This window comes from Geotrypetes seraphini, chromosome 7 (assembly GCF_902459505.1).
Source record: "Geotrypetes seraphini chromosome 7, aGeoSer1.1, whole genome shotgun sequence".
In the NCBI taxonomy this organism is placed as follows: domain Eukaryota; kingdom Metazoa; phylum Chordata; class Amphibia; order Gymnophiona; family Dermophiidae; genus Geotrypetes; species Geotrypetes seraphini.
This window is the reverse complement of record NC_047090.1, coordinates 103,153,962-103,179,304: the sequence shown is the minus strand read 5'-3', so window position 1 is coordinate 103,179,304 and position 25,343 is coordinate 103,153,962. Positions and strand designations below refer to the sequence as shown.

The 25,343-nt window shown below is 43.0% G+C and overlaps 1 long non-coding RNA gene across 1 annotated transcript in view; it reads right to left on the bottom strand.

The window, feature by feature from the left end:
• LOC117364341 overlaps positions 1–25,343 on the bottom strand; it is a 186,436-nt gene that overhangs the window by 30,202 nt on the left and 130,891 nt on the right. Inside the window, exon 2 of the long non-coding RNA XR_004540216.1 lies at positions 1,659–1,801. This is a non-coding gene — a long non-coding RNA (uncharacterized LOC117364341). The remainder of the gene's footprint in view (positions 1–1,658; positions 1,802–25,343) is intronic.

Here is a 25,343-nt window from a genome sequence, read left to right as displayed (position 1 = left end):
ATGCCAAGCCATGTCCAGTGTTAACCAGTTAACTTTTTAGCAGTGAAAGATAGGACTAAACTTATCCAGTTAGGCAAAGAATATCAGTACCTAACTGGATAAGTCATGTGATATAACCAGTTAGCAGCTAGCTACTAACTGGGGATATTCAGTGGGAGATAACTGGTTAAATAGTTGTACATATTGGCCAGTCTGTGTTCAGTGAGCCTTTTGTAAAATACTGAGGAAACAGCATGTCCTGACTTGGATATCCCTTTTCTTATCTCAAGAATCTATACAAAACTAGCATTTAAATCTAGCAGAACATAGAAAGGATCTACTCAATTTTGACATCATTCAGCCTAAACTTTAGGAAAGAAAATACAAATTACTGAGAAAAACTGTGCAAACAAAATCATCCAACAAGGGCTGCTGTGGAATTTTTGCCCAAAACTTCTATGGTCTTAAGCCAGTGGCTCCAAACTGTGGGTCAGGACCCCAAATGAAGTCCCAATTTCGTTGATACAAAAAACACAGAAATATGGCAATTTCCTTTCCTTCTGGACTTCCATTGTGACCTAGGCGAGTAGGGGCAGTCAGAATAGTGCCTGTGAGTTGGTGTTCACAGCACAGGCCCCTTCTACATAGGTCGCCTGTTAAACTGGAAATCTACATAAAGCACTGGGGTCTTTGAGCACACACTGCCACATAGGGCCCAGCACTGACTGCAAACAGCCCTTTTCTCGATTATCTTTTCAAAATCGGTCTTTACATCAAGTTTCAAGTTTCAAGTTTAATATGTTTTTGATTAATCGCTTCATCTAAATTCGAAGCGATGTACAATATGATAAAATTACAATGTAAAAACAGAATCATAGAAGATAATACTAACAAGGTTAAAAAACAAATTTGACGAAACTGGAGACAAGAGGAAAATATGGGGAAGAAGTTACATTTTAAATAAAAAAGAATATACATAAAGGGAAAGCACATAAGGGAGGGATAATGATAATAATTTTAAAAAGATAAAATTTAGTAGAAGAGTAAAATTGGAAATGAGACTTGAAAGAAAACTTTATGAGATTCTCATGATTATTTAAAAAGACGATTAGAAGCATAGTTAGTTTATAAATACGTCATTAAACAGGAATGTTTTTAGTTTACATTTAAATTTTCCTAAATTAGATTCTTCCCTTATAAAGCTCGGTAGAGAATTCCAAGTCTGGGGTGCAGTGACTGAAAAAATAAACTGACGACGCGTATTTATTATTTTTAGCGATGGAATCGTTAGAAGGTGCTGTTTTGAAACAGTGCTCCTTAAATATATTTTTTTAAACAAATGTATCCAAATTATCCCAGAACACTTTTCTATAGTATGGCTAGAAGGAGGTAGAACTGGCAAAACTGGAGCAAGCAAATCAGTCTCTGCATCTGCTTGAGACTCAAACAACAAACTCTGCTGGAAAGCCGATAGCCCAGTTGCATGGCACAGAAATGAGCTCAGCTGAGACGAAACAAAAAATCTTGCCGCAGGCCTCAGCCAGCAAGCCCTGTGACAGCTCATTTACAAGACACTAAAACAGCACCGAACTGAACTAAACTAAACAGCAACGAACTGAGACCCAGTATACTTGTGCTGCAAAGGATAATTCAGTTTCTGAGTAAAGTGCAAAGCTCACCTGAATCCCATAAAACAGACTCCATTAGAGAGCAGTGACCTTCAGACAGCAGCAGACTGATCCAAGAAGTTGATGTATTACTGCTAATGGACTCAAACGGCAAATATCTGGATGAGAAATGCCAATTCCCAGGTGATAAGGTGCTGAAAATCAGATACACAAAGAGAGAAAGAGTAAAGGGAGGGTGTGGCGCAGTGGTTAAAGCTACAGCCTCAGCACCCTGGGTTATGGGTTCAAACTCCCACTGCTCCTTGTGACCCTAGGCAAATCACGTAATCCCCCCCATTGCCCAGGTACATTAGATACGAGATTGTGAGCCTACCAGGACAGTCGGGGGAAAATGCTTGAGTACCTGAATAAATTCATGTAAACCGTTCTGAGCTCCCTTGGGAGAATGGAATAGAAAATTAAATAAATAAGTAAGGCATGTTGTGTTAAGTTCAGCAATCCTATATATATTAAAGGAACCAATGAATTAAACCAATTGGAAATGTGCCTAAAAGCAGTAAATGACTTGGCATGTCTCACAGTAAATCAATTACCATCAGAGCAAATAATGTTCTCTAGTTGGTTACCAAGAAGAGACAGAAAGAATAGTATGATTCCCTTGACTTCAGAAAATCGATAAAAACCTATTTGTTTGGCAAATTTATGCGATGATTTTACATTATATTACATTGTATTGCATCATATTGTATTTCACTGTATTGTATTCCTCTGAATTCTACTGTATTTTGTGTCTTCGTTGATATGTCTCAGTTCTTTTGCTGTGAACCGCCCGGTATATAAGAAAATAAATAATAATAATAATTATTATTATTATATATCAACTCTCAACTGCTTGAATGCTCTTCAATACCCAATGTTCACATTGCCCACCCAGGGCCGGATTTCGATGAAAAGAGGCCCTAGGCTATTCCACTTATGAGGCCCTTTCACCTCCCATTTTTTTTTTTTTTTTTTTTTTTCCATGAAATTTTTATTAGGTTTTCAAGAACAAATAACAAGAAACAAAGAAAAGGTACAAGTTTGTAAATTACATGAGAGATAATAAAATATATCATTACTGTGATATATATCAATATGTTAAATGAAACATGTTGTTATTGGTACTAACCTTTATAAAAAATGTGACACGGATAATACATAAAAAAAAGTCGAGAACACTTATTTGGACATTTATTCTCAGCACCATAACAATAACTAATCAAACATAACACATATTTACAAAGAAACAAAATTCAAATAATGAAAATCTTTGACTACGAAAAAAAATATGCAATAAAAATTATCATATTTTCTATCAAATTAAATTAAATATATTCAATACATTGAAGATTAAACCAAATTCAATTCAGATAAATATATTTCATAATAATTTGCATTTAAAGTTTAAGTATGAATTATTATGAATTTTAAATCTTAAACTAAACCAAAAATGGAACTTTATTCAAACAAAATCCAGATCACAAAAAAGAAAATATCAAATTGTATATCATATTAAATTTTATGTTAATAGTTATTTTATTTAAGAACTGATTCAATTCAAGTATACATTTAAAACCTGAACCGGAGGCAGGATCGGACCGGGGACCAGCATGCGCCCCCACCCGGGGCTGAGACCGATTCCCCTCCAGAGCCAGGAAAGGGGTGGGGGGGGGGGAGAGAGGAGCAGCGGGATCCGATCCGGAGCTGGAGCACGTGTGCAATTCGGATTCCCCACCACCGGCTGAATTTTGATGCGTCGCTGGCGCAGGCGCCATGAGGAGTGACACAGAAGCACACCTCACGCCACCAGGATTCACGATATTTCAACAGCGCATGCGCGCTCTAGGATTTTATTATTTATGATATAATCATGAAAATATAAAATAAAGCACATAATATACATTTTAAAATATGCAAATTAAAACATATGTTAAGAACTTACTTAGAATTCCGCGAAATGAAGATATTATCACAAAAAATTTTTTCAATAGTCTATAAACACTTCACTAAAGTATTGAACCTACTGAACTCAAAAGGCGAGAATCAAATGATCGTGTACGCAATCCTAAAATAAGAATCTTTTCAAATAACATTAACACGTGTTTCATACTATAGAAGTAACACGAATATAACCGAACATCGGGATATCAATAGGTCTGTTCGTTTGTCTGTTCCAATCTACACCAATCTGCACTTTATTTATGCAAGAACAAACCAGAGCTTAGTAGCCTAAGGCACGTCAATATTTGCCATAGCAATCAGTGAACGTATGAACTATACTTTGGTGCAATCTAGTATATACAAACGAACAGACCCAATGAGCCAAACGCGTTGATCTTAACCAATACATTTTTATGTTTGTTTATTAGTCATATGCGTAGAATTTCTCCTTATTTTCGGTTCAGTGTTTTAATGTTCACTGTTTTTAGAATAGTGTAATTTTAATTTTGCTAACGATTTGAATGTAGGCCCCTCTTGATCTTGAGGCCCTAGGCTGAAGCCTAGTTAGCCTATAGGAAAATCCGGCCCTGTGCCCACCACTTTAACATTAATGTGATTACATTTCTATGACCAAGTACATCTCAGTGTATGAGGAATTAAATATTCACCATATCCATTAAAAGTTTGGTTCCTACATATTCAAAAGATATACTCATAAAAGACTTCAAACAAATATATCTACTTGTTGAATAACTGAGCTTCAAAGAATACTGGAAACAAGAAGCAATCCTACTCAGTGGCGTAGCAGAGGGGAGCGGCGGCACCTGGGGCGGTAGCGCCCCTCTCCTGCTATCTTCCCCATCCCCCTGCCATGCCCCCCTCCCCGTACCTTTTTATGTTCGGTGCAAGCAGCCATGAAGTTGCTGCTCGCGTCGGCTTTGGCGCTCTCTCTGACATTATTTCCCGGAAATGACATCAGCGTGAGCACTGAAGCTGACACGAGCAGCCACTTTTTGGCTGCTCGCATTGAAGTTAAAAAGGTACGGGGGAAGGGAAGGGGTGCACACATGGCAAGGGGAGGAGTGGGAAGGGGTGGAGAGCAGGAGGGATGCTAGCGCTCCGAGGAAGACCGTGCCCGGGGCTGACCGCCGACTCCCCACACCTCCCTTACTACGCCACTGATCCTACTTAATGGAAAGGATAAATATCTTAATAAATTTTCAGGTTCCATACCATATAACATTTTATATATCAATGAACTACTTTAAAATGTATTTTCTTTTAACCACAAGTCTTCCCTTGTGACATAAGAACATAAGAACAGCCTTACTGAATCATACTAATAGTCCATCTAGCCCAGTAGCTCATCCTCACAGTGGCCAATCCAAATAATAGAAACATTCCATGTTATTGATCCAGGGCAAGCAGTGGCTTCACCTCATGGCTTTCTCAATAACAGATTATGGACTTTTCCTCCAGTAATTTGTCCAAACCTTTCTTAAAATCAGCTACGCTATTCACTCTTACCACAACCTCTGGCAATGCATTCCAGAGCTTAACTATTCTCTGAGTGAAAAAATATTTCCTCCTATTGGTTTTAAAAGTATCTCCCTGTAACTTCATTGTGTGTCCCCTAGTCTTTGTAATTTTTTGATGGAGGAAAAAAATAGATCCCCTTGTATCCATTCTACACCACTCAGGATTTTATAGACTTCAGTCATATCTCCCCTCAACCGTCACTTTTCCAAGCTGAAGAGCCCTAACCTTTTTTTTAGTCTTTCCTTATACGAGAGGAGTTCCATCCTTGTTATCATCTTGGTCACTCTTCTAGTTGTGTTGACAACCCACCATGCTTTAATTCCCTTTATGTGGATGGTGGTTTGTGCTGAGTTGAGCACCCCCAATCATTTTGAAAAGTTAGTTCCTATGCTTTCTGTCAGTCATTTATTGAATACCCCCCATAGTGTGCATTCTTATTTGTAAAGATAATCTTAGTAGGGCACATGTGGACACTATTGAGTAATAGTGCTTATTCTTTAGGAATAGTGCTCACTCTTTGTGATAAGTATAGTCTCTACTAGAGCTTTTTTTTTTTTTAGGCTTAGCAACAATTAAGAAGGGGATCACGAACAGATCAGAGAAGGTTATTATGCTGCTGTACAGGGCCATGGTACGCCCCCACCTGGAATACTGCGTCTAGCACTGGTCACCGTACATGAAGAAGGACACGGTACTACTCGAAATGGTCCAGAGAAGAGCGATTAAAATGGTTAAGGGGCTGGAGAAGCTGCCGTACTGTGAGAGGTTAGAGAAACTAGGCCTCTTTTCCCTTGAAAAGAGGAGACTGAGAGGGGACATGATCGAAACATTCAAGATAATGAAGGGAATAGACTTAGTAGATAGAGACAGGTTGTTCACCCTCTCCAAGATAGAGAGAACGAGAGGGTACTCTCTAAAGTTAAAAGGGGATAGATTCCATACAAACGTAAGGAAGTTCTTCTTCATCCAGAGAGTGGTAGAAATCTGGACTGCTCTTCCGGAGGCTGTTATAGGGAAAACACCCTCCAGGGATTCAAGACAAAGTTAAACAAGTTCTTGCTGAACCAGAGCGTACGCAGATAAGGCTAGACTCAATTAGGGCACTAGTCTTTTGACCTATGGGCTGCCACATGAGTGGACTGCTGAGCACGATGGACCACTGGTCTGACCCAGTGTTCTTATATACTGCTCTTATCCAGGGCGGGTTACAAACTGCATACAAAAATACAAAAATTACATCTAAAAATACAAAAAAGACAAAATACCAAACAATAAAACATTGGTGACCAGCACCTTCCTGATAAAAATGATCCATGGGCAGGGGGATGGTTTGGCAATCAGCTCAGTGGCCCAATCTGGAACTTATACCTGTTTTGACTTGGTCTAACTCAAAATGTATAAGTTCTGTCCAGGCAACCTGTCAAAGTTTTTGATTATGGCTGCCAGACGACTACATCTAGGTCGGCCCACTTCACTCCCTATCCACGCCTCCAAAAATGCCCCTTTTCGCTCTGGGTGCACAGAGGCAGGGAAAAGGCCTAAGCTGGTTTTAGATACGTCTAAAACCCAGTTCGATTATTGGTACTTGGACAAACTGTCTTTTTGATCATCCAGATGCTGATTTATGCGGGTTTTTAGACATAGTTTGTTTTATTATTATGTATCTCTTAGGCAAAATAAATCCTTCGTATGGTTTATCAGAACACTATCATGAAATATAGAAGCGTCAGGCAGCAAAATATTTGATAAACCATAGGAAAGCTTTTTTTGCATATCATGAGATGTGGAAGGTTCAAATAGCAAAATATTATAAGCTCAGTTCAGCTTTTTTATTATTATTTATTTATTAGATTTTTACATCAATTCACAAGAATTAATCTTGTTCCACGTAATACAGAGAAAGAACCAATTTTAACCATTTAAACAAAACTTGTCAAAATACAGAAGTAAAACTGTCCCTTCCTTAGACCACAATGTGGGAGGAGTGATATTCACAATAATGGAGATAATCAAAGTATTAAATTCATAGGAAAAAAACTTAGTGTTGGATTGGTATAATCCATTCCTTAATCAATCCTTAATGATCCTTTTGACTTTTAGAAACTCCCTCAAGTAGTCTAGAGAAAAAAAGGTATATTTAATTCCCAAATGCTTCACCAGACATATACAGGGATAGGCTAAAACAAATGTACCTCCAATTAAAGATTCTCTTGACGTAAGGAAAGGAAATCTTTTCTTCGCTCTTGAGTAACTATTGAAACGTCTGGATACATCCAAATCCGTTGTTCTCCATATAGTTTTTGAGAGTTCTTAAAGTATACGGTAATCTTAAAATCATATTTAAGTCTTGCTCAAAAACAAAAGATATTAGAAGAGTAGCTCTTTCAGTATCTACATTCAAAGTCTGTTCCAAAAGAGCCGTGATGTTCTCAAAAATCAATCTGTTTTTCTTCTCCATTCTTTTTCTCCATTTCTTTTTGAGGTATCTTTTTATTTGGAAAATAATTAATTTTATTTACTGGAGGAATATTGTCAGGGGGAATTTTTAGATTTTCAATTAAATATCTTTTGAGGAAATCTATAGGTGGAATTCCTAGAGAAAATGGAAAATTCAAGATGCGAAGATTTACTCTCCAATTATGATTTTCAATTTGTTCTAATTTTCTATGTATAAAGAAATTATCTTTAATTGTTGCAATTTTAAATAGTTGCAGCTGCTGTATATCATCCTGTATTTGTTTGGCTTGGTTTGAGTAATTCATTTTCACTGAGTCATCAGTTTTGGTAAGATTGTCAAGCTTAGAACTAATATTTGTTACCTCCTCAGTTGTTTTAATCATTGCAGTCTCCAGCTGTTGAAGGAGTGACCAAATGTCTCCTAAGGAAGCCTCCGTGGGAGTGGGATGAATTCCCTCTTTCTCAGTTGGTGTCTTCAGCTGCCCTGCCATTACTGGCTATGCGCCCTCGCCAGGAAGCACTGTAGATTCCCTTCCGGGATCGTAGGTCTCCTGCAGCTGAGTCCCGGCAGAGGCTAGACATGCAGGGTTGGATGGAGCCGGGGTGGATCGCAATGCTTCAAGTCCCGAGAGGGGAAAAGGCTCTCCAAAACCTTCCCCCAAAGCCAGGTCACTTCCTCCGGTATCCTGTGCAACCGAGGGCAAAACCACAAAGAAGTGGTTGACGGTTTGCTGGATGGGCATAGAAAAAAGGGCCGGCGAAGGTACGGCCCTTATCACCCTCTTCCTCTTTGAATGCAGCATGTTGGAAAAACAAAGAGAGGTAAGATAATTCAAATGAAAGGCACCAGCAATCGTCAGATCTTCCACAGCTTCTCCCTAGCGGCTTTCACACCTCTGTCATCTTGCCACTCCGTTCAGCTCAATGAGTTTTTTCTTACCTGCATTGGTTATGTGAGTGTGTTGATTAATGCTTGTTTGTGGACCAAGTTAACAAAGTGCAAGAATAACCAGTGAAGGTTTGTAGATTCAGTGTTTGATATTAGTCTTTTTAAAATAATCACAAAATAGGTAAATTATTCACAATAAAAATTAGGTACCCTATTCTCAATTTACCCTCTTCACTGCATAATATATCAATAATCAGAAACCATATATGCATATATCTTGTGTTTGCCTGTGCTTTGTTGGGCTGTAAAGTATGAATATGCTTTTGAAGGTAGGAACCCTATTGAAAACATACCTCTAAATGAATAACCTTTAAGTGTCTAAACTCCTACAAAATAAATGTTCCCAGTCTGTCATCCGATTTACTAGCGTATCATGACTTTTTTGCCTCTTCTTCCATTCCTGCACACTTGAGGGTTTCAGGCTGTCAGCCAATGTCTGCAAAAAGTGAAGTAATCAGTGCTAGTTATCCATGGTTGCTTTCATTAGTCCACAGGATTTCCCTCGGGTAACGTAAGTGAATCACACTAAACCAGCAGCAAATGAACTTCATTGTTAGCACACAGCCAGAACCTCTCTTTCAGTGTAATTAAACTGGATAATTCTGCCTCAGCCAAATAAGAGCCTTCCCTTTGGGGAAGTTGAAAAGAGTCATTAAGGATAATTCAAAATGATTCCCACCCTTCTGATAATGCTACAGGCTTCAATATGGCTAATTATTCATAGGAGTTCTACTGGGGATACGTTTGATATCTTTGGATATATGGGCTCAAAGACATATGCACCGCATTATATTAATCTACATGTATAATATATAGTGAAAGGGAAAGTGGCATCTACAGAATTGTAGACGAAGGCTGCATAACTAGCGTGTCTGTGCATCATGTTATATGATGCGGGGTTCCAGTGGTGCCGATGGCTGTAAGCAATCTAAGAGTAGGCCATATGTGTCAAAGGATGAAGTAAGCACTTTAGATGCTTCTTCCATTCAATAGCCTAGAGTGAGTCTATGTTTATTTTTCAGCCCATTCAAATATCCTGAAGAAGGCGACTGAAAAGCGACAAAACACGATGGTTTATGCGGGTGGTCCCAACTATGCAGTTTTGAGCTGCTACAGACTAATGCTAAAGATAAGTGGCATTATGTATTTTTCTGCTTGGGATATTTGACCTGTTCCACAAGTTATTAAGTTGTGGGAGGAACAAAGAATTAATATATTTATTTATTTATATGCAGTGGCAGTAATGAAGTTTTTGTATGCAACTGCCACATATTTATTCACTTAGTTATGGTGAATGAAAGACACTTAAGAAAACAAAAAAAAATTTGATTGATAAGGCCTGAATATTTTGGCCAAAATAACAGTGAAGGTTTTCTGATCTATGAAAGAGACCTACCAACACCACCTTGCATTCAGAGTAGAACTCCATCTGATCATCGGTGTGGTACTTCTGAGATCTTTTCTTCACTTAGGTCTCTATGTGCTGTAGTTGACCTTTAGTTCCCAGAAGAGTCTTATCTGGATAAACTTTTGATCTCTAGCCAGCATGTGATATAGACGATTTCACAGTCATGTACTACTCTCTGCTAAATCCTGGCTATCCTTCTACATTGTACCTTCTTGTCCTGTGCTCTTGTTTACAGTCCTCAATTTAGGCTCCTCTAGTATCTAGTACTCCACTCCAACTCTGAGTTGAAGCAGCTACGACCTGGTGAACATGAAGGCTTGACTGGAAGATGAAGGTGACCCTTACAAGCAGAAGACCTTGCCCAATCATCTTCTGGCTATGGAGTATCTTGTCCTACCAAGTTTCAAAATTATGTAACACTTGATATACCCCTCGGTTATAGAGGTTTTTAGTTACTAATTAATAATTAACATTATTTAGTTATTTTAGTATTTATACACCACTTAACATCTAGGCGGTGTACATTAAAATACTCAAGCATTTCTCTCTAACTGTCCTGTTGGGCTCACAATCTAATGTACCTGGGATAATGGTGTGTCAAGTGACTTGCGCAGGATCACAAGGAACAGTGCTGGGCTTGAACCTACAGCCTCAGGGTGCTGAGATTACAGCCCTAACCACTAGGCCACTCCTCCTAGAAGACGGGGTAAGTCTAGGTCAGCCCACGTCCCACCCAAATCCTACCCTCACCACTCCTCCTAAAATGCCCCTTTAAGCTCTGGGCGTACAGCAGCATTGAATAAGCCTAAGCTGTTTTTAGATTCGTCTAAAACCCGTTTCGATTATTGGCACTTGGATGACATGTCTTCTCTATATGAGAAAATTGGGTTTCTGACTGTTTTGCCCCCATTCCATCAACCTGCTCCATGTCTTGCTACCTCACCAAAAAAAATTCTTCCATGTTATTCATTACCATTCTTTGCATATGATCTAGATTTTTCAGATTTACATACTTAAAAAGCCTTTCCTGCAGAGAAGTTAAGGCACTGTGCCAAGTCCCTGAAATGTGTGAAGACAGATAACATTTTAAGAATTTAGAGGCAGAGTTTCAAGAACAGATAAACTGTAATTATGCAAGTAAAAACCTGAGATTTCCCAGTTAAGGTCAACATTAAGGCATAATTAGGGCAAATAGTGCAAAGATACCTGGATGTAACTCACCATGAGCTACTACAGTAAAGATAGGACCTAAATCCAAATAAAGAAATAAAAGGCAATGAACAAGCCTTGCTTGAAACTCAAGTTGGTGGTTTTGGGCAAAAATTTCATAGCAACTTTAGTAGATGATAATTCATTTTTTCAAACAATTATAAAATTGTGGAAAATAAAATATGAATAACTGAACAACTTGAAGTAAAAATCAAGGGTGTTTCTAAAACCAGAGTAATTCTAAAAATATGTTATTCTATAATGTGTGTTAACTCGGCTTTTTTGGTACGTTTCCCACACACAGGCTTCTTTCAAGCACCACACACTTCCATAGCTTTGTTTCTGTTGCACATCGCAATGTGTCATGCTCTTCTCAGTCGATGGCTCAAAGAGATGTGATACTGCTGAAGCTCCAAAATTAATTAAAAGATAAACTTGAACTGATTTATGTTCTTGCCAGTAACTCTGTTGTGTTGATTACAGCCAGATCATGGACATTGTAAACAATTAAAAAAAAAAAAAAACAACCAAAACCTGGTTTTGGTCATCTGTGACTTCCCAGTTTCATGCAATACTTTTGATCCAAAGTATTGACCCTCCATTTTGTCTTGTAAAAGGCTATCATCTCAGGTATCATCTTTCTGTCAGTTCCAGTGTGAACTTCTTGACAGAGGATGCTCAGTAGCAAATAATTTTGTTTTACTTTTCCTTGGTAAAGATAGAGGGGCATATTCAACATGACATCTAAATCTGATTTTGAACATTTTGGGAAAAAGTCCAAAAACCCAGTAGAGAAAATGATCATTTTTAAACCACAAAAATGCCTACCTATTTTTTCCCCCTGAAAATGGCCATTCCCTATATGTGTTTGTCCTCGGTATGTCTATCTATTTGAACTATTTTTTTGAAAAAAAAAAAAAAAAGTCCAAATGAAAAATGCACAATAAAACAACCATTGGGATATAGGAGGGGCCGGCATTCTTAGCAGACTAGCCACACAGACATCCTAGCAGTGCAGTGACCCTCGGGGGCACTGCGGTGAACGTCATATAAAAGGTCTCAGGTACATATTGTATGGTGAGTCTTTCAAAATGTACCTAAAACCTACTGTACCCAACTGTGTACTACCCCAATAGCCCTTATGCCTCCAAGTGTCACCTATATGTTGGTACGGTATGCTTACGTGGGTTTTGGAGGGCTCACACGGCAGCTATTTCCTATTGGCGATCTGCACGAGTCAGGAGCGTAGGAAGATCGCTCCTGCCCCGAAAGCCCGGTAGACCACCAGGTAAGGCCGTGATGCCGGGTGGAAGGCAGGAGGGAGGCGGGGTGGGTCAGAGCTGGACCAGAAGATATTCGCGGTATTTCACCGTGCGCGGTCCAGCTCTGCCCCTATCCCCCGCGAATCCGGAGGGAGAAGTGTATAGCTACGAACTGCCAGCACGATAATCAAGCAGTACCTACCATATAAGCTAACCCCCTCTTTTACAAAGCCGCGCTAGTAGCTGCCGCGCGGCAACAGCCCCGAAGCCCTTTCAATCTCTAAGGGCGCGGCAGCCACTAGCGCAGCTTGGTAGAAGAGGGGGTAAGAATCATAAGCTCTATAATAAGTAAGCTTTGATAAACAATAATTTAAACAATAATTTAAGTCATGAATTGAAAACAATAGTATTGTTTTGAATGGCAGCCGACAGATTTCTATCACTTTAGGCATTAGTTAAAATAATACAACAAATAAAGATCAAAAAATAACAAAACAGTTTTAAAAAATATAATACAAAAAGAGCGTCAAAAGAAAGACAATTAAGACCAGTGATAGTTCATAATAGGTTGTCTGGATAGGATTATTTCCCACTTCAGACAGCTGTGAACACTTGAGGTCTTTTAGCCTAGAAAAATACATAAATCCTACAGTATATTTATATATATAATATTATACAAAAGAACAGTAGGCTTTGTGTTAAAAAGCTCTCTTTTATACATCAGTGTTCAAGGGATATTTGTCTTAAAGGTAAGACTGCCAACTGGATCCAGATTAGCAGGACAGGGTTGATTCAGGCCTGGGTTCCCAATGCATGTTGGGACTTGTAGTCTGGCTTTTTTAGGAATTGCAATGAGGAAATCAGAACTACAGGTCCCTATATGGGGTGGGATAAATCCAGGTCTGTATCAACCCTGCCTATGAATCTGGATCCAGTTGGAAGCCTTATATAAAGGTAGCCCACATTGATAACTTTACCCCTTATATGTGTACCAGCCACCAGTAAACATATAAATCTTTTTGAAAATTCCCTCCTGTATTTTCAGATGATACCATACAGCAGTGGTTCCCAACCTTGTCCTGGAGGACCACTAGGCCAATCGGGTTTTCAGGCTAGCCCTAATGAATATCCATGGAGCAGATTTGCATGCCTGCCACTTCCATTATATGCAAATCTCTCTCATGCATATTCATTAGGGCTAGCCTGAAAACCCGATTGGCCTAGTTGTGCTCCAGGACAGGGTTGGGAACAATTGCCTTACAGCACTTTTTTCTCCTTCCCTGGAATTTTGACCCACTTTGTTCCTTGAAAGAAGCAAAAGAATATAAAGCAGTTTCATTTCAGAACTAAGCATTGGCTTATTTTCCTTTGCAATTGCTCTTTATTTTTACAACACAGATCTTTTTTGTGGCTTGTTAAGAAATCAGAATCAACAAGGCCTAGTATTTTCTTTAGCCCATTAGCATCCAACAGAGCAGGAAGTGGGGAAGGAAATTAATTCTGCTGATAGAATTAATGATGCACATCTGAAAAGAAACAAGAAAAGCCTTTATTCAAGATGCCAGGCCTCCATCCCTCCTTTTCGAACAGGAGAATATGGGTAGCCAGAGATATACACTCATTCTGTGAGTGTTGGAGGCAACACTTCAGCTTTTGAACTAGTAACTGGTAAATGCCGTGTATTGTCCAGATGATTCATCTCTCTTCTGTGGTTTTATTAGATAGGGACCAGATGCTGGATAATTCAGTTCAATACCACCCCGTCACCATTTACCTTGGGAAAGAACAAAACTCTTTCCAATGGAATTTGTAGAGCAAAGGAGCATGGTACAACAGGGAAGAACTTGCTAAACTCTGTTCTGACAAATGTCACCCTTGAGGAATCCTAGTTATTTCTGCCATTCCCCCATCCCTGCTTGGAGTAATTTTCAAAACTGTGCACATGGAATACAGAAGGTGACTTTATAAAGGGGCACCTAGTTAAGGTTGTTGTCAGGTGCCTATTTAAGGTTGATTTTTATAAAGACAATGGTATGGGTCACATAAGAAAAACTTGTACTGGAAAACTTGCACTGTAAGGATAACAATGGCAAATTGTAACCTATAAATTGTATATTATCTATATTAGTATTAGACCCCTAGTATTTGTCAAGTTAGGATAAAAACTTGTATCATAAACTTGTACTGAAATTATGACAAATCCAGTGCAAATCGTAACCTTAACAGCTTCAAACGCTGACCACAGTGTTTAAATTTAAACCTGGATATTCAGTGCTAGATTATACCAAAGTATCAGCACATATAAGATATCCACTGGAAGTTAGGAGATCTATTTTGTTGTCCTAACATCCTGTTTTGTTATCTGGGTACTGTAGCTGGTTTGTGAGTAACGCGGTTTGCGAGTGTTTCGCAAACCGAGCACTGCTCCGATAAATGAGCACTTACACTGCAGGAAGCGCCACTTCAGAGGGATTCCTCTTTCGTCCGCCAGCCAGCCTTCCACACCGGATGCCTTCCGCATGATGGAGAGCCTCTTTCTGAGCCTACACAGCCGAGTGCCGTCCCACCTGCACGTTGCATATGATCACATACAATGTCAATCATCGACGTTGTGCAAGATCATACCAACGTGCAGGTGGGACGGCACTCGGCTGTGTAGGCTCAGATAGAGGCTCTCCAACATGCGGAAGGCACCCGGTGTGGAAGGCTGGCCGGCGGACGGCAGAGGAATCCTCCTGAAGTAGTGCTGTGTGGGCTCAGGGGCTCTCCAACATGCGGAAGGCATGGAAGGCTGGCTGGCGGACAGAAGAGGCATCCTCCGAAGCGGCACTGCGGGGTTCTCCATCCCCCCGAAGCGGCACTGCGGGGTTCTCCAGCGGCTGGCAGAAGGAGGAGGCGGACAGAGGAGACGGCGCTGCAGCACCTGGCACCCACAGGTAGACACCCCTGGACCACACCTCGCCACTTCCTCGGCACCTTTTGGGTTTTGGAACTAATTGTCAGCGTTGCAATTATGGCCTATGGGGAAAGTTGCTTTGATATACGAGTACTTTGGATTACGAGCATGCTTCTGGAACAAATTATGCTCGTAAACCAAGGTACCACTGTCTTGAATAACTGCCTCATCTCTGCTCCCAATAATGCTGGGACAGTCAGTGAAGACTATCTGGATAGTGCTGCAAATCAGTGGCTGACCCCAATAAATCAACCTTATCCAAATAGGAGCTAATTCTGCCTGGATGGGGTACTGCTGAATATCAACCCCTTATAATTCCTGGAAACATAGACTGACCACCATCTTAAATGCTCATTCCATTTATTTCAGCAGCAATCAAAGCTTCTGAGAATTTATAAGTGGAAAAACATTGTAGCAGAAGTATGATGCCAATCTGTTTCAACAATTTCTGATAACCTTTTTCCTTATAAGAAAAGTGAAACTGCATCCCTGTGCAAATGATAAGGGACAACCAAGACTGGATCAGCTGCTCTAGATTGACTCAGGTGAGGTGGAAACCTTAATAAAAACATTGGGTTGAACTAATATATGATTGCTATTAGATTACTCCTTTTTATAAACCCATTTGGTTTGTAATATGGTCTAGAAACACAACATAGCATAGCATCTTAAGAGTCAGAATGGATACTATAGACATGTTGGTGCAAATTTAATATAGAATAAATACAAGAAACAAAGATGACAACTTTCCTTCCACTATGTAATGTCCTGTTCAAGGCACATTATGAAAAATCTGTGAGATATAATGGGTTGTACTGTATATATCATCACCTTTAAAGGAAGGTCTTTAAGCACAAGGTATGAAGTCATTATGAATATTTTGCCAACAGATATGGCCATGTTCACACAGTATGGCTGACAGTAAGATGTAAAACAAACGAGAGTGGATCTATAGACTCTTCTATAAAAACAAAATATGCAGAAATGATGCTATAATAATAATAATACTGTGTGTGGAGGTAATGAATTCAGATGTTGAGGTCAAAGCAACACATTTTCGATACGATGCCTAAATTTGAGTTTGGATGTTTTGGGAAAGACATCCAGAAATCCAGTAGAGAAAAAGTCCATTCTCAAAATAGCCATGCTTTTTTTTTAATGACCTAGGTAGACATTTTGGTCCTTGGTATGTCTATCTTTTTTGGCCATTCTCAATTATAAAGACGTCCACATGAAAAACACACAAAAACATGTTTTTTGGGACATTCTTGGCAAACTGTTCACAGACAGCTGAGCATTCCTCAGTACAGCAGAAAGATTACTGCAGAGAATGTCATATTAAAAGTCCTAGGCACAGATGTCACTTTAACTTGCTTCTATTAGAGACATAAAAACATGATGGCAGATAAAGGCGAAATGGCCTAGCCAGTCTGCCCATCCACAGTAACCATTAGATTTTCCTCTCTCTAAGAGATCCCACATGTCTATCCCACGCTTTCTTTAATTCAGCCACAGACTCTGTATCCACCACAGAGGGAGAGAGGCAAGAGAGAGACTTGGAAGGCAGGGGTTAGGAGAGGAGGAGAGCCAGGAGGGCACAGAGTGCAGAGCGAGGGGTAGCGGCGAGAGGTAGCTCCGCCCACCCCTCCGACGTCGGACCTCGAAGCTCCGCCTTAAAAGGGGCGGAGCCAACGCCGAACGAGTCCAGCTTGCCTGCAAGCAGCCACAGAGGGAGAGAGGCAAGAGAGAGACTTGGAAGGCAGGGGTTAGGAGAGGAGGAGAGCCAGGAGGGCACAGAGAGAGTGCAGAGCGAGGGGTAGCGGCGAGAGGTAGCTCCGCCCACCCCTCCGACGTCGGACCTCGGAGCTCCGCCTTAAAAGGGGCGGAGCCAACGCCGAACGAGTCCAGCTTGCCTGCAAGCAGCCACAGAGGGAGAGAGGCAAGAGAGAGACTTGGAAGGCAGGGGTTAGGAGAGGAGGAGAGCCAGGAGGGCACAGAGAGAGTGCAGAGCGAGGGGTAGCGGCGAGAGGTAGCTCCGCCCACCCCTCCGACGTCGGACCTCGGAGCTCCGCCTTAAAAGGGGCGGAGCCAACGCCGAACGAGTCCAGCTTGCCTGCAAGCAGCCACAGAGGGAGAGAGGCAAGAGAGAGACTTGGAAGGCAGGGGTTAGGAGAGGAGGAGAGCCAGGAGGGCACAGAGAGAGTGCAGAGCGAGGGGTAGCGGCGAGAGGTAGCTCTGCCCACCCCTCCGATGTCAGACCTCGGAGCTCCGCCTTAAAAGGGGCAGAGCCAATGGCATGCGGCCGTTCGGCGCATGGCGAAGGCGAGCGGCAAAGGCGCTCGCCTTAGCGAGAGCTCCTTTGCGAAGGGCCAGGGCACTACACCAAGGTCAGCACACAACCGGAGGCAGAGAGTGAGTGTGGGTGAGAGGTCACAGCAGCAGCAGACAGAGAGAGTGAGGACACAGCAGCAGCAGGCGGAGAGTGAGAGTGGGTGAGAGGTCACAGCAGCAGCAGGCAGAGGGAGAGAGGACACAGCAGCAGCAGGTGGAGAGTGAGAGTGGGAGAGGGGACACAGCAGCACCAGGCAGAGGGAGAGAGGACACAGCAGCATCAGGCGGTGAGCGAGAGTGGGAGAGGGGACACAGCAGCATCAGGCAGAGGGAGAGAGGACACAGCAGCAGCAGGCGGAGAGTGAGAGTGGGAAAGGGGACACAGCAGCACCAGGCAGAGGGAGAGAGGACACAGCAGCAGCAGGCAGAGGGAGAGCGAGGGAGTGAGGACACCAACAGATCAGAGGAGACCAGAGTGGTGAGAGCCAGAGGAGAGAGCAGAGCAGGCAGACGAGAGAGCGGAGAGCAAATAGACGGACCAAAGGAGAGAGCGGAGAGCTGAGGGAGACCGGAGAGCGGAGCGGATAAGATAGAAATGGAGGCAGCCGGAATACACCAGAGCTTTCCAGTATACTGCATGGGGTGCCATATGTACGACTACCTCCCCTCGGGAAGGCGGGAGTACAGATGCGGTCGGTGCCGGGAGCTGGAAGGCCTGAAGTATGAGGTCGCGAGATTGCAGGCCAGGGTTCAGGACCTGGAGGGGCTGCACGCTTCAGAGGAGCCATGCCAGGTGTCTGAGGATCCAGACAGAAACAGGTCCATTGAAGATCAGGTGAGGGACCTTGAGAGATTCATCGAGGAGAGCTACAGGAGGGTCGAGGAGCAGAACCAGCAGCAACTCAGACAGGTGTCATCAGACGAGAGCCAGGACCCACCGGAGGATGGACCTAGTGGAGAGGCCAGTGGAGAGGCCAGGAGGGCAGAGGAGGCCAAGGACCCTGAGGGAGGAGCGCCCAGATTTACCATGGACACAGACCTGAGGCAGAGGAGGCTCTTGAGGAAGGGAAAGACTGCAATTGTTGTGGGAGACTCGATCCTGAGGGAGGTGGACAGTCACGTAGCTGGAGGTCAAGAGGACCGACTGGTGACATGTCTCCCTGGGGCCAGGACAAAGGACATTGCTGACAGAATCGAGAGGATCTTGGACGGAGCCGAAACAGAGGAGACAGCAGTAATTGTCCACGTCGGAACAAATGATGTGAGCCAGAGGAATTTCAGCATGCCTGCGCTAACAGACCAGTTCAGGGTCCTGGGAAGGAAGCTGAAACGGAGGTCACAGAGGTAAGCATTCTCAGAGATCCTGCCGGTCCCGAGGGCAGATGCAAGGAGGCAGGCCGAGCTCCAGGAGGTGAATGCATGGCTGAGGAGGTGGTGCAAGGAGGAGGGCTTCCACTTTGTGAGGAACTGGTCGTCCTTCTGGGGAAAGAGCAAGCTCTACAGGTGGGATGGTCTGCACCTGAGCACGGCGGGAACAAGAATACTAGCAGCCAACGTAAAGAAGGAGATCGAGAGGGCTTTAAACTACAGAGAGGGGGAAAGCCGACAGCTGACCTGATGACGCTTCGGACAGCAGTATCCAGAAAAGATGCTGAACGGGCTGACTGCAGGGAGGAGGACGGGGGTCCGATGGAACTCGCGATCAGACAGCGAGGGAAACACCAGGTAACAGCAACTTGCTGGGAGAAGCCTAAGGGGAAGGGGAAATCAGGGGATTCAGGAGGACAAGATGGCACCAGGGTGCAAACAGAAGGCAATAAGGTGGAGCCACAGGGCAAAGGGGAGCCACAAGGCAAGGGGGAACAAACCAAGGCCCAGGGGACGATAGCATGGGAGGAGGCTGGTACTCCCCGGGGAAAAGCGGGGAGGTGGGGTGGAGGGGACATGGGGAGGAAGAGAGTTGCGAGGGTAAAGGCGGAGGGCACAGCAGAGGCACCGGGAGCGGGAAAACGGCCCGAGACCCAAGGGAAGGCGGCCCAGGTAAAGGCAGAGGTGGAGGACAAACACCGGGACCTACAGTGCTTATACACAAATGCAAGAAGCCTCATGGCTAAGATGGGTGAACTGGAAGTCATGGCCAAGGGGGAGGACCTGGATATAATAGGAATTACAGAAACCTGGTGGACAGAGGAAAATCAATAGGATGTGGCGCTGCCAGGGTACAAGCTCTACAGGAGGGACAGGACCCACAAGAAGGGGGGAGGCATAGCGCTGTATATAAAGGACTATATCTATTCGATTGGGATCGATACGGCAACAAAGGCAGAGGAGCTAGAATCGCTATGGGTCAAATTGCCGGGAAAGAAGAGTGCAGACATAAAGCTGGGGCTGTATTATCGCCCGCCTGATGCGTCAGAAACAATAGGACACGACTTGGAAGCAGAACTGAGACAGGAATGCAGGACTGGAAGTGTAACAGTGATGGGGGATTTCAACTACCCGGGGATAGACTGGAGTACGGGACACTTCAACTCCACGAGGGAAGCAGGATTCGTAGAAGCTGTAAGGGACTGCTTCATGGAGCAACTAGTCAAGGAACCGACGCGAGGGGGTGCTACTCTTGACCTCATCCTTAACGGATTAGGGGGGCCTGCAAGAGGGGTAGAAGTGGGAGGAACACTAGGCAACAGTGATCACAACGTGATCAGATTCACATTAGAAAGGGGGGTCACCCATAGTGGGGAGGACCGCAACGACTGCGCTCAACTTCAGGAAAGGGAACTATCTTGCTATGAGGAAAATGGTGGGGAGAAAGCTCAGGAACGGTTTTAGGATGGAGACTGTAGGGAGCGCCTGGACCCTTCTCAGGGACACACTGCAGGAAGCGCAAAAACTGTACATCCCCAGTTTCAGGAAAGGCCGCAAGAACAAGCGGTCAAAAGACCCGGTTTGGATGACACCTGAAGTAAAGAGGGCAATCAGTGACAAGAAAGTGTCCTTCCGGAAATGGAAGAGGGATCCAACGGAGGAAAATCACCAGGAGCACAGGAAATGCCAAAAGGAATGCCACCGAGAGGTTAGAAAAGCAAAAGGGAAATACGAGGAGGGGCTGGCCAGGGAGGCAAAAAACTTCAAGGCATTCTTCAGTTACGTAAAGGGGAAGCAACCAGTGAGAGAGGAGGTGGGGCCATTGGACAATGGGGATAGGAAGGGAGTGATTAAGGAAGATAAAGAGGTAGCTGAGAGGTTGAACACGTTCTTCTCGTCGGTCTTCACGAGCGAGGACACGTCCAATATACCGGACTCAGAGGAGCTCATGAGTGGGGAGCAGGCCAAAAGATTGGGGCATATAGAGGTAAGTCGGGAGGATGTCCTCAAGCAGATTGACAGACTGAAAAGCGGCAAATCACCGGGACCGGACGGGATCCACCCAAGGGTTCTAAAGGAACTAAGTCAGGAAATAGCGGGCGCAATCCAGCATGTTTGCAACCTATCCTTGAAAACTGGAGAGGTACCAGAGGACTGGAAACTGGCGAATGTCACACCTATCTTTAAGAAGGGATCGAGAGGTGACCCCGGGAATTACAGGCCGGTGAGCCTGATTTCAGTTATAGGGAAGATGGTGGAAGCAATGATCAAGGACAGCATTTGCGAGCACATCGAGAAAAATGGCCTACTGCGGACAAGCCAGCACGGATTCTGTAAGGGAAGGTCGTGCCTAACAAACCATCTGTACTTCTTTGAGGGAATAAGCAGTCAGGTGGACAAAGGGGAACCCATAGACATCATTTACCTCGATTTTCAAAAGGCCTTTGACAAGGTGCCACATGAAAGGCTGCTTAGGAAGCTGTGGAACCACGGGGTGGGCGGGGATGTACACAGATGGATCAAGCACTGGCTGTCAGGTAGACTACAGAGGGTCGGAGTAAAGGGCCAATATTCTGACTGGCGGGGAGTCACGAGCAGTGTGCCACAGGGATCGGTGCTGGGGCCGCTACTCTTCAACATATTTATCAATGACCTGGAAACGGAGGCAAAGTGTGAGGTTATAAAATTTGCAGACAATACCAAACTCTGCGCCAGAGTTAGGACCAGGGAGGAGTGTGAGGAACTGCAAAGGGACCTCGATAAGCTGGAGGCCTGGGCAAACAAATGGCAAATGCGCTTTAACGTAGATAAATGCAAGGTCATGCACATAGGGAAAAAGAACCCATTGTTCGAGTATTGCTGGAAGACACCGGACTTGAGAGAGACTTGGATGTGCTAGTGGATCCATCCATGAAACCATCTGCACAGTGTGCAGCAGCCTCGAAGAAAGCCAACAGGATGCTGGGCATCATCAAGAGGGGCATATCAACCAGGACGCGGGAAGTCATCATGCTGCTGTATCGAGCGATGGTGCGCCCACATCTGGAATACTGCGTTCAATATTGGTCGCCGCACCTCAAGAAGGACATGGCAGTTCTTGAGAGAGTCCAAAGGAGGGCAACGAAACTGGTAAGAGGGCTGGAAAATTGCCCATATGCCGAGAGGCTGGATAAACTGGGGCTCTTCTCTCTGGAAAAGAGGAGGCTTAGGGGGGATATGATAGAGACCTTCAAAATACTTAGGGGCATAGAAAGGGTGGACAGGGACAGGTTCTTCAGACTAAAAGGGACGACAGGTACGAGGGGGCACTCAGAGAAACTGAAGGGAGATAGGTTCAAATCAAATGCAAGGAAGTTTTTTCTTCACCCAAAGGGTCGTGGACAAATGGAATGCGCTCCCGGAGGAAGTGGTCCGGCAGAGTACAGTACAGGGATTCAAACAGGGATTGGACAGATTCCTGAGGGAAAAGGGGATCGTAGGTTACTGAGGGAGGTGCTGGGGTGTTGCATAAGTATAGACAGCTCACCAGGTCGTGCAGGTGCAAGGCCGGAGGGAAGATTGATGGGAAGATACGACTTCGATGAGAAACCTAGGGGGCAAGGGGGCCCCTTTTGGTGATTAAGGCAGGTCATAACCTGTTGGGCCGCCGCGGGGGTGGACTGCTGGGTGGGATGGACCTCTGGTCTGACTCGTTAGAGACACTGCTTATGTTCTTATGTTCTTCCGGGAGATTGTTCCATGTATCTACCACCCTTTCTGTAAAAATGTATTTCCTTAGGTTACTCCTCAGCCTATCATCTCTTAACTTCATCCTATGCCCTCTCCTTCCAAAGCTTCCTTTCAAATGAAAAAGACTTAACTCATGCTCATTTATGCCCCTTAGGTATTTTAATGTCTCTATCATATCTACCCTCTCCCACTTTTTATATCAGATTTAGAAAAGGTATTGACAAGTTCCTGGTGGACAGTTCCATTGTCTGCTATAGAGATAGACATAGGGAAGCCACTCTACTATTTGGGTTTCTGCCAAGTACTTGTGACCTCAATTGGCCACTGTTAGAAACAGGATACTGAGCTAGATGGACCATTGGTGTGACCTAGTATGGCTATTAATTATTTTTGTTGCACATGTTTGAGTTAAAAATAGTGCAGTGGAGGTTTTGGTCAGTGGTTGATGATGGTCCAGTCTAGCTCCAAACATCTAGAAAAAGCCCAGGACCTTTTGTTAAAGGTTTGATTATGCCTGAGGAGCGTTCAAGTCCTAAGCCTTCCCCTAGGCCCATCCAAAACATCCCTCTAACATGCCCACTGGAGACAAAACAACCAAAAAAAAACCCATCTGGAAAGTCTTTGAGAATGCCCACTTAGATGTTTTGACTAGTAAGATGTCCAAGTGCTGGTTTATGCTATCTTTTAGATGTATATCTTGTTTGAAAATGAGCACCACAGTGCCCAAAATTATTACAAAAAGGACTTTACAAGCTGGAGCCCTACTGGACCATCATCAACCACTGACAAAAACCTCCACTGCACTATTTTTAACTCAAACATGTGCAACAAAAATAATTTCATGACAAAAATGTGAGGTAAAAACAGCACTTATCTTTGCAAGTGGTCCCAATGGGAACCTGTTTCACCAACGGCTTAATCAGGGAATCAAAAGGTTCCTGCGCCTGAAATATACAATGAGATCCAAACAACTAGAAAGTATATATGTTAATGTAGTGGTAAGTCTAACATCAAAGGCGGGGAGAGGGAGGGGCAGTAACTTACTATATCACTGTGCTGGCTTGGGCAGACTGGATGGGATAGATGGATTTTTTTCTCACTGCTATCGACTATACTACTATGTAATAATTGAGTAATTCAGAAAATTACTCAAAACTCACCTATTACGCGAACAGGACCCTTAATCCCCCTCCTACTCCAGCAATAAATCCTCCCCCCTTACTGCTCTTCTCCTTCCTTCTTGATCTCCCTTTCTCTACCTTACCTTCTATCCTCTCCCTCATTGCTGCTTGCATTTCTAATAAAATGTAAAGCTGCGTGTCATTGCGGATCTTAATTAATTGATGTAAACCGCCTAGAACTCGCTGGGTATGGCGGTATATAAGAATAAAATTATTATTATTATTATTATTATTATTATTATTAACACTATACAACAGAGGCAATGGATTCAATTTTTATATCAGATTTAGAAAAGGTATTGACAAGTTCCTGGTGGACAGTTCCATTGTCTGCTATAGAGATAGACATAGGGAAGCCACTCTACTATTTGGGTTTCTGCCAAGTACTTGTGACCTCAATTGGCCACTGTTAGAAACAGGATACTGAGCTAGATGGACCATTGGTGTGACCTAGTATGGCTATTCTTATGTTCTTAGGAATTAAAAGTATTATTCCTTTTCCTTGGACAAATCATTTTCAAGTATTATTTGATTTAATTTAGTTTGAAGCCTGGAGGAATGGTTACGTAATCTGAAACAAAAATGGTTAGAAGTAAGGTTGATTTTTCCCTCATGAGAGAAAGAGGTTTTAAAGGCCCTCAGAGATACGGATGTGGGGGAGTTGGGACAGATGTATGAGAATTAGGCTACAAATTAGTTTTGGATTAGTTTGGTTAAGATAGTCCCTTCTTGTACTATCTGTGTGAACAAAAATAGGAATAATCCATAGTTCTTACACGAACTGTATGCTTATAGACAAAATAAGGTTATTGATGAGAAAGTGGAGGAAGTCCAGATAATTATTTGGCAAGAAAAATGGGAAGCAGGCAACAAACAGCTATTTGGGGATACAGCAAGCAACTAAATGCCAATTTTTTTTCAAGTAAAATTAATGCTTGTATTCATAAATCTAGATTGTTGTTTTTAATGGTTAGTGTACTTCTGGGAAAGATTTGGCTCTCAATTTTGGGAAGAAATTGCAGATTTAAAAAGTTCTTTATGTAGTAACATACGCGTAAAAGTGTGTTTCTCAGGACCCATAAGATTATAGCCATTGTTTTCACAAGGTTACACCAGAAAAGGTGAAAGAATTAGACTGAGCCTTATGTGCTTTCAGATTCTGCTTCTGTTGGCCTGTTTAAAAGATGTTCTGAGTTTATGTTTTCTTGGTTAGCAGATATTATGAATGCCTCCTTTATTCAGGGCAGAAATCCACATTGAAAGAAGCAGGGTTAACTCCACTGCTGAAAAGAAGGGATTATGTATAGACCTTTGTGAAAATTATCATCTTATATCTAATTAACCAATGGTAGCTAAATTATTAGTGA